The sequence below is a fragment of the Nicotiana sylvestris genome, chromosome 1 (assembly GCF_000393655.2).
Source record: "Nicotiana sylvestris chromosome 1, ASM39365v2, whole genome shotgun sequence".
NCBI lineage: Eukaryota > Viridiplantae > Streptophyta > Magnoliopsida > Solanales > Solanaceae > Nicotiana > Nicotiana sylvestris.
Genome location: NC_091057.1, coordinates 117,589,658 through 117,602,113, shown reverse-complemented (window position 1 = coordinate 117,602,113; position 12,456 = coordinate 117,589,658). Strand labels below are relative to the sequence as shown.

Genomic DNA, 12,456 nt, shown 5'->3' with positions numbered 1-12,456 from the left:
GTCACAAACACAAGGGTTTATGATTAACAAACATTTCCTATGCAATGCTTCTAACTAAGCTAAGTAGGAATTATAAGTAAAGAACTTCAACAAAGGTACAACACAACAAAGGACAAATAATAACTCAATACAGGGAAGTGGTCCGTTGCTATGTTGTTCTTTGTTCTTGATGCCCTAGAGAGTCACTTGCAAGATTGATAGATAACTTGAGAGAATGCTTGATGAATTCTTGAATGTGCAAATGTTTTGTTTAACCTTTGCTTGATGTTAATAGTTCATTTGTGACATCACTTGAATGATGTAAGTAAGGTAGGTAAAGGGAATTCCCCATAAAGTTGACTGCTTCACTATTTTTGCATTGTTGCGTGTGCAGGCAGCAACTTTACAACTGGAGAGGTTGACTTGTCCAGTCACCACGGGAACTAGTACCTATTTGTTCCCTCTGTTGTTCCTTTGACTCTGAAGAGTTGAACCATCTCCCAACTGGAACCTTGTTGATCTTAAGGTCTTGAGAATGTGTAATAGGTTGCTTATCTAGTTCTTGACAGTAAGTTTGTTAGATCATCAAAACATAACAAGGATGCATATATTTCTCCCTTTTTGATGATGACAAACTTATAATTCAAGTTCTCTTTGAGAACCAGAATGACATTCACATTTCTTGTATTCCCCTTGAATCTATTCCCCATCCTATTCCAATGAATTATTTTTCCCCTTTTGGAATTATAAAAAGATTAGTAGTAGGCCTTAAGTAAAAAAGAAGTCTGGCTTGAGTTAAATCATGCCACTAATGTGCACACAACATGACTAAAAACAGAACATAAAAGCAAGTCATACATAACAGAAGGGGAAAAGCTTTCATTAAACAATTTAGATTTTAAGACTGGGAGGAGTTTCAATGTTGCCAACAACCATCCACAATTCAAAACAGAAAAAAACAAGTGCCATCCACAACATCATTAGAAACATAACACAAGAAACAAACATTTAAAACTTGACACTAGAGGGACACTTTCAAGAGAGCACTGGAAGGAGAGGGTAGTGAAACCCATGATTACCAAACACCTTTGTAAGAATAAACCTATAATGAAACCCATGATTACCATCTTTGAACTTTGCCACTCTCCGATTTTTGCAGGTAGTGCATTTTTATCTTTCTTTAACTCCTTTATTGATTCCTTCAAATCAGCAACTATGACCAACAAATCATAATTAAGACATTAGCTAAAGATACTAGCTTCTTTGACAATAAGACTTCAAATTTCGTTGAACATCTAGAAGTTTACCTCATCGTAATCATCATCTTCATCCTCATCAGATTTTTCCATTAGGTCAAATATGGAATTATATTCTGCAGCTTAGCTTTCAACGGCCATCACGGAGGTGTCACCTTGTCCATCATCACCCTCAGATTCACAAGAGGAATATCCCCAAGTGGCAAGAGCTTGTTTCACAACATTTTCAGCGACATCTCTTCCGTTGAATTTCATGTCAAGGGTCGAGTTCCTCTTAGACGTCTTTTCCATGTTGTATTTGTAATTGCCCTTCTTCTCGAGAGGGCAATCTTGTATAAAATATCCTGGCTTTCCGCACTTGTGATAGTAATTTTGTGTTCCTGCTAGAGCTGCCTTTCTTAGGAATTCATCCATTTCTACGAACCATTTTATCAAATCTCCATGTAGTATTGGCCATGTCAGCATCATCACCACTTGAATCATTGTTGTCCACCTTGAGAACCAAGTTCTTCTCCTTTTTGGGTTCTCTTCTTTCATGGTCTTTGTTTGTCTTCATTTCATTGGATTTTAGATTTCTAATGAGCTCGTTAATCGTCAGCTTTTGTAGATCTTTGGCTTCTATGATAGCATTGACTTTGCTATACCAGGAACCAGGCAACACAATAAGTATTTTTTTGACCAGTTTGGTCCTTGGGATAATATATCCAAGAGAGTGAAGCTCATTGATGATGGAAGTAAAGCGAGGATGCATGTCATGAATAGACTCGTCCTACTTCATCTTGAAGAGTTCATACTTAGCAGTGAGCATGTCGATTTTTGACTGCTTGACTTGAGTGGTTCCTTCCTATGCAGTTTGGAGAGCCTCCCAGATCTCCTTTGTAGATTGGCAGACTGAGATGTAGTTGTACTCATTTGGTCCAATGCCACAAACAAAGATCTTCTTTACTTTGAAGTTTTTCTCGATGGTTTTACGATCAACATCTTTATATTCCTTCCTTATCTTTGGAACTGTGATTGTTGTCTCACCAATGGTCTTCATAGGGACAAAGGGTCCATCATAGATAACATCCTAAAGATCTGAATCTTCTTCCATGATACAATCATGTGTTCTTTTCTTCCACCACCCGTAGTATTGTCCATTGAATCTCTGTGGTATGTAGATTCATTGATCTTGTTCAAAATTTTGGTGGTGCAGCCATGAAGATCCTTTCTAGGTGTTAGCCTTATATAAAGAACCCGTTCTGATACTAATTGATATATACTAGATTCCACCAAACTGTATGAAGAACCTGGTTCTCTATCAGCTTCTACATAACACATCAGTAAGTAATTAACACAATGATATTTATGTAGAAAACTCCTAGCTCAAGGGATTAAAAATCACGACCTACACTCCTAGGATTTCAACTTCACTAACTAAGCAACTTTAGATTACAACCTATTGTAACCTAGGAATTAAACTCGTAATCCAGCACCTACTTACAATAACTGTATTACAAACCTCTTTGTAATAACTCTATTACAAAGCTAATAACTTGACTAACTCTAGTCAACACAACCAAAAGGTTTATGGTTTACAAAGTGTCCTACGAGATACTTTTAAATAAGCTGAGTATTAGTTACAAGAGAATAACATTAAAAAAATACACAACAATACTAAGAACACATAATGTAATCAATGTTGGGATCTGGTGCTTCGTTATGTTGTTGTTTTGTTCTTCAATGCATTGAGAGAATGAAGGCAGCTGCACACTTGAAAATAAAATATGTTTATGGTTTTTCAAGTGTATGTAATCCATTGCCTCATGTTAGTAATATATAAGTGAGGTTATCAAAGATGATGTAAGGTATAGTCCGACACACAATATTCTTCAACAATGCTGTTGTATTGTTGCGTGTACAATGCAACAACTTTAACAACAATAAGAGTTGACTTGTACTGTGACCGGAGGAACTGATATCTATATGCTCACTCTATTTTTTACTTAACTGATTTCATTGAAACTTGTGCTAGTTATTTGACTTGTTGTTCTGAACGCGGAGGAACTAGTTATATCAGGATCTGATTCTCGTATGAAGTTTGTTAAATCATCAAAATAAAAGACACATAACTTATCAGTAGCACTATTTCTCATCATTTTTCCTATCCAGTGGAGTATGTTTTATTTGTTTATCAATTGAGCGGTTTCTTCTCTTTGGAATGGTTTCTTCTCTTTGGAATATTTCTCTATATTATTATTGGATGGTTTGTTCTCCTACTATAACTGTTTAATATTTGTTATCGTTATGTTAAGAGTTTTAATGAGTGTTAATACTTTGTAATATTTTCTTGGTTCTGTTCATATACCTAGCAATTCTTTTCCTATAATTTATATAACAAGGTAATTAGTGTTCATTAATGTCTATGGTTCTCAATATTCTTTAATATGTTCTTATATAATATAGATCTTGAAGTGTATATTGGGTTTCCTTTAATTTTACCTTTTTGGAGCAATAGCACAAACAACTTATTATATGGAATCTAATAGAAACTGAAGTAGTAGAGTCTGAAGAAGTAGGAGAACATACCTCAGCAATTTGAGATTATTTAAATTTGTTGCTGAATGGTAGTGTAATTTCAAACATATTATTGGTAGGTAGAACATGATGTACATGCCAATAATTTTCTCACAAGAGCCATATAGTACAACAAGAAAATATGTCAATATCTAATTAAATTTCCTTTTTTTTGTTCGTGTAACTAATTCATTTTGATAATCTAAATCTTATTCTTTTTTCATATCAACTAAACTTATAAAATGAGTTATTCGACTGTGTGAAGTACGAATAAATTAACTAGTATTTAAAATAATTAATGGGAACCTTTTGCACTTATAAAATAGTTTTCAAGCTTTTTCTTGATTGATTAAGTTACGAAAGAGTTACTTTCTCATTCACAACAGAAAAGGTTATTGTTTTAGGCTTGAAAATGAAGCTGAAAATCTGTTGAACTGTTACTTGTTTCATGGGCATCATAAAGAAAAAGGTAATTTTTAATTAATTGTGAGTATAATTCTGTTTATTCCCTTTATTCTTCTCACTAAATTAATCCCCGTAATTCAAAGACTTAAACAACATATTATTCTAACGTAGGATGATGCAGACCTCCTTATAATATATTTGATCTCCAAGAAAATCGGGCAATACTCCAGATCAATCATGAGGAACGACTTCTCTTGATATCTCCTTCTTGTTTCTTTAATCGAGGGCAACAATCAAGGGCCAAATACAAATTTTCTTGAATTACTTGATTGTCGCAAAATATCTAACCTCGTTTTGAGTTGATCTTGAGGAAGAATGTCTTTTGTTTACTTCAACTTTGAGAAAGGCAATATTTGAAGTCTTGATCTATTTGTGAATAAACAGTTTATGAGATTTTTCGGGTTAGGCATCTTCTATAAATGTGCCTAAATTATAGTGTAATTGCTTTCAATATATAACAAATTGATTTTGATTAAATCATCTCTCGTTGTTCTTTTATTTGAAGCAAATCATTTTATACTGCAAAAGTTAAGAATACAAAAAGAAAAAAAAATAGAAATAGAACTCATATGACTATCTTATGAATGATCTAGCATCAGTCAAACAAAATTTTTTAATATTTTACCACTATCTAAGATACTGAAAAGCAATACCATAGATACTGACCACCAGATATTTGGAAACACTAAAACGTGAATAGGCAGTAGTATTATTTATGAGTAAATCAAGCCTACTTAAAAGATTTGGTCACCAATAATATACGTGTCAAAGAAGCTAATTGGGGCCTCCTCCTATTTGTTTATGATTATTGTACGTCTCTCATCGGTCCTACAAGAGTGTGTGAATCATGTTGAACATGCTTGACAATAACTTGTTACATGCAATATGATTTTATAATAGCTTAACCTGTCTATATAAATTCATAATATGCTTTAAGCAAAGATCAATAACAACAACTTCTGGGTCATACATATTCCTAGTGAAGTGACCATGAAATTACATGTTGCTCTTATCCTGCTCTTTTCATTTGCTCTGGTAAGTTTTTACAGATGATTAATTATATACTTCCTTTTTGGTGGGTTATTATTAATTACTACTTTCTTGGTGCACTATCATGCGCTTCTCTTTCAACTGTCTTGCCTTTCGAATTGTAATGTCTTTACATATAAGATATTAACAATTGAATTATTTAACTTATGCTCCAGCTCTTTTTATTTATATGAACGTATTTGACTGGGCACAGAGGTTTTCAATAAGACAAAATCTTTTGAAATCTTAAACATATCGTAATATTTGTGTGGCTATAAGATTATTAACATATGTAGTATTAAATATGTGATACCATTTGTGAGGTTATGAAAATCTTTTATTAAAGGTAATATTAAAATCCTAAAACTAAAAGAGTTTCTTTATTAGAAGTGGGTTCATACTGAATCAAGAGGAGATAGGTTCATGTAAAACTGAAACATATGGAATAATATATTCTCGACTGTCTGAAAAGAATGCTTGCTTTTTGAGCATAACTAACATAAGAATGCTAGTGAGAGGTTTAGCCTATTTAACCGGATTATTCATTTGTCATGGCATATCCCTATCGAACATGTGTAAATAAGAAAACTTTCTTTTTGGCAAATAACTCTTCAAAATGCAATAGAATTTTACATAGAACTCTATTTGCCAATACTAAATATTTACATAACCGGTACCTACAAAGGTGAATAAAGCATTAGAATTCTGTGGATTCTTTATTTTAGAACGATCTCAAGCTTTAATAACTGAGTTTCGAATTTAATTTTTGTATATACTTAGTGAATTTTTCGGATACTTAAATAGAATTTCTTGGAAAACATTACTGGTTATATTGGACCCATATGTTAAAGCCTACATTTTCCCTGAATATACCAAATATCTACGCATATCAGTTTATATAAATTATATATTCGAATGTAAAGAAGTTCATATAGCATATATTCAAAAAGTCTTTTTTTGGTCTCTCTTTCTCCGGCAGTACACAAACAGCACCAATGCAAGAAAAGATCCTGGAGATACTGGAGAGCTGTGATGAACGATGAGCCAATGCCTGAAGCAATCAAACATCTTATGCCTCAGCATTCTGTTCCTCTTTCCATAGAGAAAACTGATTGTTACACATCACCTTCTATTGGAGGTGAAGCCTTTGAACCAAGGCCTAATATATCTGTCTACCACGATGACGCCAAGCTGAAAGAAGCTGAGAAATTATTATTTACGAAAGATTTTGAGCCAAGGCCTACTATAACTGGTTATCATGATGATGATGCTGGTCTTAAACAAGAAAATCCCTTTATCAAAGATTTTAAGCCTAGGCCAAATGCTTCTGTGTACCATGATTGATATTGCATATAATGTACTGTGTGTCTTTTTACATTTGTGATTTACATTTTGTATGCCTCCTGGTATTAAGTGATTTATGAAATAAAGATTTGTAACCATATTTGATGGTTATATTGAAGTATCTCTTTACATTATTATGTGTTCTGAGCAATGATTGATATGCTTGGATTCCTTTTAGCTGGTTTGTTTATAATATTTTATGGGGTTACTATGAGTGGTCACTCAATTTTTACGTCATTACTCAAAGTTATTATTTTTTATACTTTAAAATCATTAAACTTTACCTAAATATGACAAACGTAAATGTACTATTTTCTGTAACCAAAAGATCACTTAACTCTTCCCAGATATCACATAAAGTCACTAGGAGGATACTAGTATGACATTTTCTATTATAGCCTTTTGGTTAAAAAATAATTATTTAGTGATTTTCCATGATGCTTAGGCAAAGTGAGTGATATTTTGGCTACAACAAATGGTTTAGTAACGTTCTTGTTTAAGCTAGCTAATTTTTGTATCGCTAACCTGTATAATTGTATATTGAATCAACTCGCATAATGTGAGTTATAGAAAATGTATTTTGTTATGAATAAATGGAAAATATTTACGTGAAAAACTCTCAGCTCACGCGATTAAAAACCACGACCGACACTCTCGGATTTCAACTTGACTAACTGAGCAACCTTAGATAAAAATCTATTGTAACCTAGGAATTAAACTCTTAATCTCTCACCTACTTACAATAACTATATTGCAAACCGCTTTGTAATAACTCTATTACAAAGCTAACCGCTTGACTAACTCTAGTCAACACAACCACAAGGTTTTTCTTTTACAATGTTTCCTACGAGATGCTTTATAAGATGAGCATGAGTTACAAGTAAAAAACATAAAAAAAAGACATAACAATACTAAGGATACACGATATAATCAATATAGGGATTTGGTCCTTCGTTATATTGTTGTTTTGTTCTTCAATGCCTTTGAGAGAATGAAGGTGGCTGCACACTTGAGAATAAAATATGTTTTTGGTTTTGCAAGTAAATGTAATCCCTTGCCTCATGGTTATAATATATAAGTGAGGTCATCAATGATGATGCAAGGGAGTGTCCGGTACATGGAATGCTTCAACAATGTTGTTAAACTATTGTGTGTGCAATGCAACAGCTTTAACAGCTGTAAGAGTTGACTTATACTGTGACCAGAGGAACTGATATCTATCTGTTACCTCTGTTGTTACCTTAACTTCTTTCACTAAAACATGTGTCAGACATTTGACTTGTTGTTCTGAACAAGAAGGACCTTGTTCTATCTGATTCTCATATGAAGTTTGTTAAATCATCAAAGTAAAAGACACCTAACTTATCATTTTTCCCCTTTTTGATGATGAGAAACTTAGAATTGATATTTCCCCGTAGAACTACATCTCCATATTTTCCCCAGGACAATAACCATATCCCCCCTGAGAACCTGTTTCTCCCCATCAATTTTCTTCCCTCTTTTGGAATCATAAAAAATCAAACAAGTAATTGAAAAAAAAAAGTGTAGCAAAGTTAACTCATGCCACTTATGTACACACAATATAGCTATAAACAGAATATAAGAGTGCAACATGCATTTAAAAAGGACTAAGATGTAACGATCCAGCCGGTTGTTTTATGAATTGCAGCCTTGTCTCCCCCCTTTCTTCTTCTTCTTTATGTCTTATTTAGCTATATTATGTGGTATCGGGTCAGTTGGTTCGAGTTCAGAGTGGTTTTGGAGTGTTATGAGACACTTAGTCCCTTAAGTTAGTCATTTAGTTAGAAAAGTCAACCAAAAGTTGACTTATGAGAAAACAATCTTGGAATTTGGTTTTTATGATTCAGATAGCTTCGTGAGGTGATTTGGGACATTGGAGCTTGTTCGGAATGTAATTTGGAGGTCCGTGGTAGATTTAGGCTTGAATTGGCAAAATTAGAATTTCGTTGTTTTTTGGTTGGTAGTAAAATGTGGTCGGAATGGAATTCCAGAAATTAGAGTAGCTCCTTAATGTCATTTGTGATATGTGTGCAAAATTTCAGGTCATTCGGAGTTGATTTGATAGGTTTTAGCATCATTTGTGGAAGTTGAAAGTTTCTAAGTTCTTAAGCTTGAATCCTAGGTTGATTTGGTGTTTTAGTGTTGTTTTCAGTGATTCGAAGGCTCGACTAAGTTTGAATGATGTTATGGGATGTGTTGGCATGTTTGGTTGAGGTCTCGAGGCCTTGAGCGAGTTTTGGGTGGTTAACAGACCAATTCTTGGCTTTGGAGAGTTGCCGATTTTTTTTCTGGTTTTTGTCGCAGAAGAATTCATTCTTCGCGTTCGCCAAGATTGTCCCGCATTCGCAAAGAAGAGCTGGGTCTAGAGGAGAAAGTGTTCTTCACGTTCGTGAGTCGGGGGACACATTCACATAGGTTTGGATTCTAGTGAATCGCGAACGCATGAGATGAGTCGCGTTCGCGTAGGGTAAATTGGTGAAGCTGGGACCCCCCGGAGTTGTGCATCGTGTTCGTGTAGGTAAGATCACGTTCGCGAAGGCCTGGGCAGCTGAGTCTTCGTGTTCGCGTGAAGGAAGTCACGTTCGTGAAAGAGTATTTAATTTTCCAGTGATTTTTGTGCTTCGTGAACGCAAGGCCTTGACCGCATTTGCGAAGAAGGAAATATACCTAGGCAGAATGTTTAAATAGCCATCTTCACGATTTTTAGGCCATTTCGCACCATTGTTGGCCGTATTTGAAGCTTTTTGAGAGGTATTGAAGAGGGATTCAAAGTGTAGCACTTGAAGGTAAGATTTTTGAACTTAATACTCGATTATATGATGATTTCTAACTAATTTGACATGAAATTAGTGGGATTTAAAGCCAAAAAAATTGGAGAATTAGGGTTTGAAATTGGAGAGTGTAAATTTGGGATTTGAGGGGCCATTTGTGGTCTGCTTTTGATGTTCTTGGTATGTACGAACCCGTGGGAGAACAAGGATTCTATTGATATGATTTTTGTCGGATTCTAAGACGTGGGTCTGGGGGTCAGGTTTGTCCAATTTTGGGAGTTTGGATGTAATTTGATTATTTTCGCGTGGGCTTTGTTCTTTAGCATAGTTTGATGTTATAGTTCTGATTTTGGTTAGATTCGGGGCATTTGGAGACCGAATCGAGAGGCAAAGGTATCGCGGGCTAGAGTTTGGCTTGGCTTGAGGTAAGTAATGCTTCCAAACTTGGTTTTGAGGGTTCGAAATCCTGAAATATGTGTTCTATGATTACTGTTGAGGTGACGCAAATAACAAGTGACGGGCATATGGGCGTGCACCGTGAGAATTATGTCCAGGATCATTCCATGGCACCACGTAATGATTCTTTCTTGTTGATACCCATGTTTCTATCATGTGATTAAGTAAATGGGCTGTAAAAACATGATAGATATCCTGTTAGGGCTTCACGCCGATACTGTTGAGACCCGAGTGGTCGTATCTTGCTGTCATCTCATTACATTCACTAATATTCTATACTCAGTCTTGCTCATGCATATCATATCATGTCTCAGTTTCAGTTATTATTATTTGGCACATCGTATCATTGTTTTGGGCTAATTTCATGACATTGTGAGCCCGTGTGTGGGAGACTGGAGAGTGATGACTGAGTGAGGCCGAGAGCCTGATTGTGAGTGACAGTTATGGGATCGGGCTGCATGCCGCAGTGGATTATTGATATATGCCTTCGTTGGCTTGTGAAAGCACTTAGGCTGTAGGAGCCACTCCAGATTCTGTAACAGATCCCTAGTGAGCGTAGTGGATTATATTCAGTGATGGATCTTCCATTGGTATGGAGATGGATCTTCTCCATGATGGTTGGATTGGCCTGTTCCGCGGTACTGGAGACTGTTGGTCTGTGATGTGTATATATTCCGGGATGGATCTTCCTTGGGCCTTGTGAGCCATATACAGTACCGAGTGGTTGTGAGGTTGTTATTGTTACTATATGGAGATAGATCTTCTCTATAGGCTGGAATGGCCTTCCTCAGTACCGAGTGACTGTTGTCCGAGATGTATATATTCCAGGATGGATCTTCCTTGGTCCGCACGAGCCATATACAGTATTGAGTGGACGAGCATTTGATATTATGGGCACATGAGGCACTCAGCATGGTGCATTTCATACAGCATGTGCATAGACATGTAGATGTAGCAGAGTTACAATTCTTTACCTTGTTCATACTTGCTCTATTTTACTATTCGAGCTGTTTATTTAACTGAAAGCATGCCTATGTTTCTGTACATTATTTCTGTTATCCTTGAGGAGGTTGAGTTTGTCACTACCTATCAGCCCAAAGGTTGGACTTTTTGGACTTGTTACTTATTGAGTTGGTGCACTCACATTACCGCCCACACAACGTGTGCAGATTTAGACACTTTGGATCCAGTGGCGAATGTTTGATCAGGGCTTCTGACTTAGAAGATTATTGAGGTACCTACACGGCGCTCGCAAGACTTGGGTCTCCACCTTACTTTCCAATTGTATTTCAGTTGTTCCCTTAAACATTATATTAGACTATGTATTTTCCTTAAGCACTCACACACTCAGTGACACCTCGATTTTGGGCTGGATTGTATCTATTCTTGGAGTTTCTTATGTTTCAAATAGTTCTTTAACTATTAAAAGCTTCCGTAAATGTTTTAAAACTTATTATTATTCTGTTGATTGTTGAGTTGAGGCAGGCCTAGTTTTACAATAGGCGCCATCACGATGGGTTGGGTTTTGGGTCGTGACAAGTTGGTATCAGAGCCTAGGTTACATAGGTCTCACGGGTCATGAGCGAATTTAGTAGAGTCTCACGGATCGGTATGGAGACGTCTGTACTTATCTTCGAGAGACTGCGGAATATTTAGGAAATAAACTTCACATTCTTTAATTCCTATCGTACGACGTTGATTCAGCTTGAAGCTTAACTCCTTAAATTCCTTCCAGGCGTTTATATGCGCACATGAGCATTCGGTATCAGCTGTGCATCGACGGCTTGTGATTCCCTGATCAAGGGATGAGATATGATTTCTATGTGTTGATGTTGGGCCAGTCTAGAGGACTTGGGCCAGACTTTGCTTGTAGCTTGAGCACTGAGGTGTTGATTGTGTGAGCACGTGCTTTTGGATTTGTATGTCTGATAATGTCCCTATTAGTGGGAGTGATGACTGGTGGCTACGTGATGAGTATGATGTGACTGTGAGATGTGTTCATATGATTTGAATGTGATGAGAAGGGTCTGCATGAGGGTAGAGAGAACTATCTGGTGCTTGATTTCCATCGTGATTTGATGTATAGCCCGATTTGTAGGTGTGTTGAAGGATCTTTTCATGTTGTCTAGTGGGAGAGTGAAGTTGACTTCATTTTACGATATGAGTTTAGACTCAGGAAGATTTAGTGATTACGCAATGTTTATGGCGGTGGAAAGGTATAAAGAGAGGTTAGTTTGAGGCGGAGCAGGTGGGTTATCTCTTGTGGAGTGTTTGGAAGTGGTGTGAACCCTATGTTGTTTGTTGAAAGTCCTCTTTTACCAGTAAATATATGTGCTACAGTTCGAGTTTAGATCGCGTATACAAGTTGTCTTAATTGTTATGGGGGTGAATGTGAGATTTGCAGATGATTTGAAGTACTAGATGGTTTGTGTTGCACAAGCTTATGAAGGATTTAGTTAAACCTCACTATGGTATTATGGCATAAATAGAGTATGGGCATTGTGACTTTTTGGGTGTTTTGGTCTATGTCTTTGAGACAAGTGGGGGAGTTCGCTATTGATTAGTTGATTGCACGGTTA

At 36.0% G+C, this 12,456-nt stretch overlaps 1 long non-coding RNA gene across 1 annotated transcript; it reads left to right on the top strand.

Moving 5' to 3' along the window:
- The first annotated feature begins 5,197 nt into the window (after nucleotides 1-5,197).
- On the top strand, nucleotides 5,198-6,750 carry LOC104247514 (uncharacterized). Its single transcript, XR_011402901.1, has 2 exons — nucleotides 5,198-5,291; nucleotides 6,265-6,750. It is a non-coding gene; the product is annotated as an uncharacterized lncRNA (long non-coding RNA).
- The last annotated feature ends 5,706 nt before the right edge of the window (nucleotides 6,751-12,456 follow it).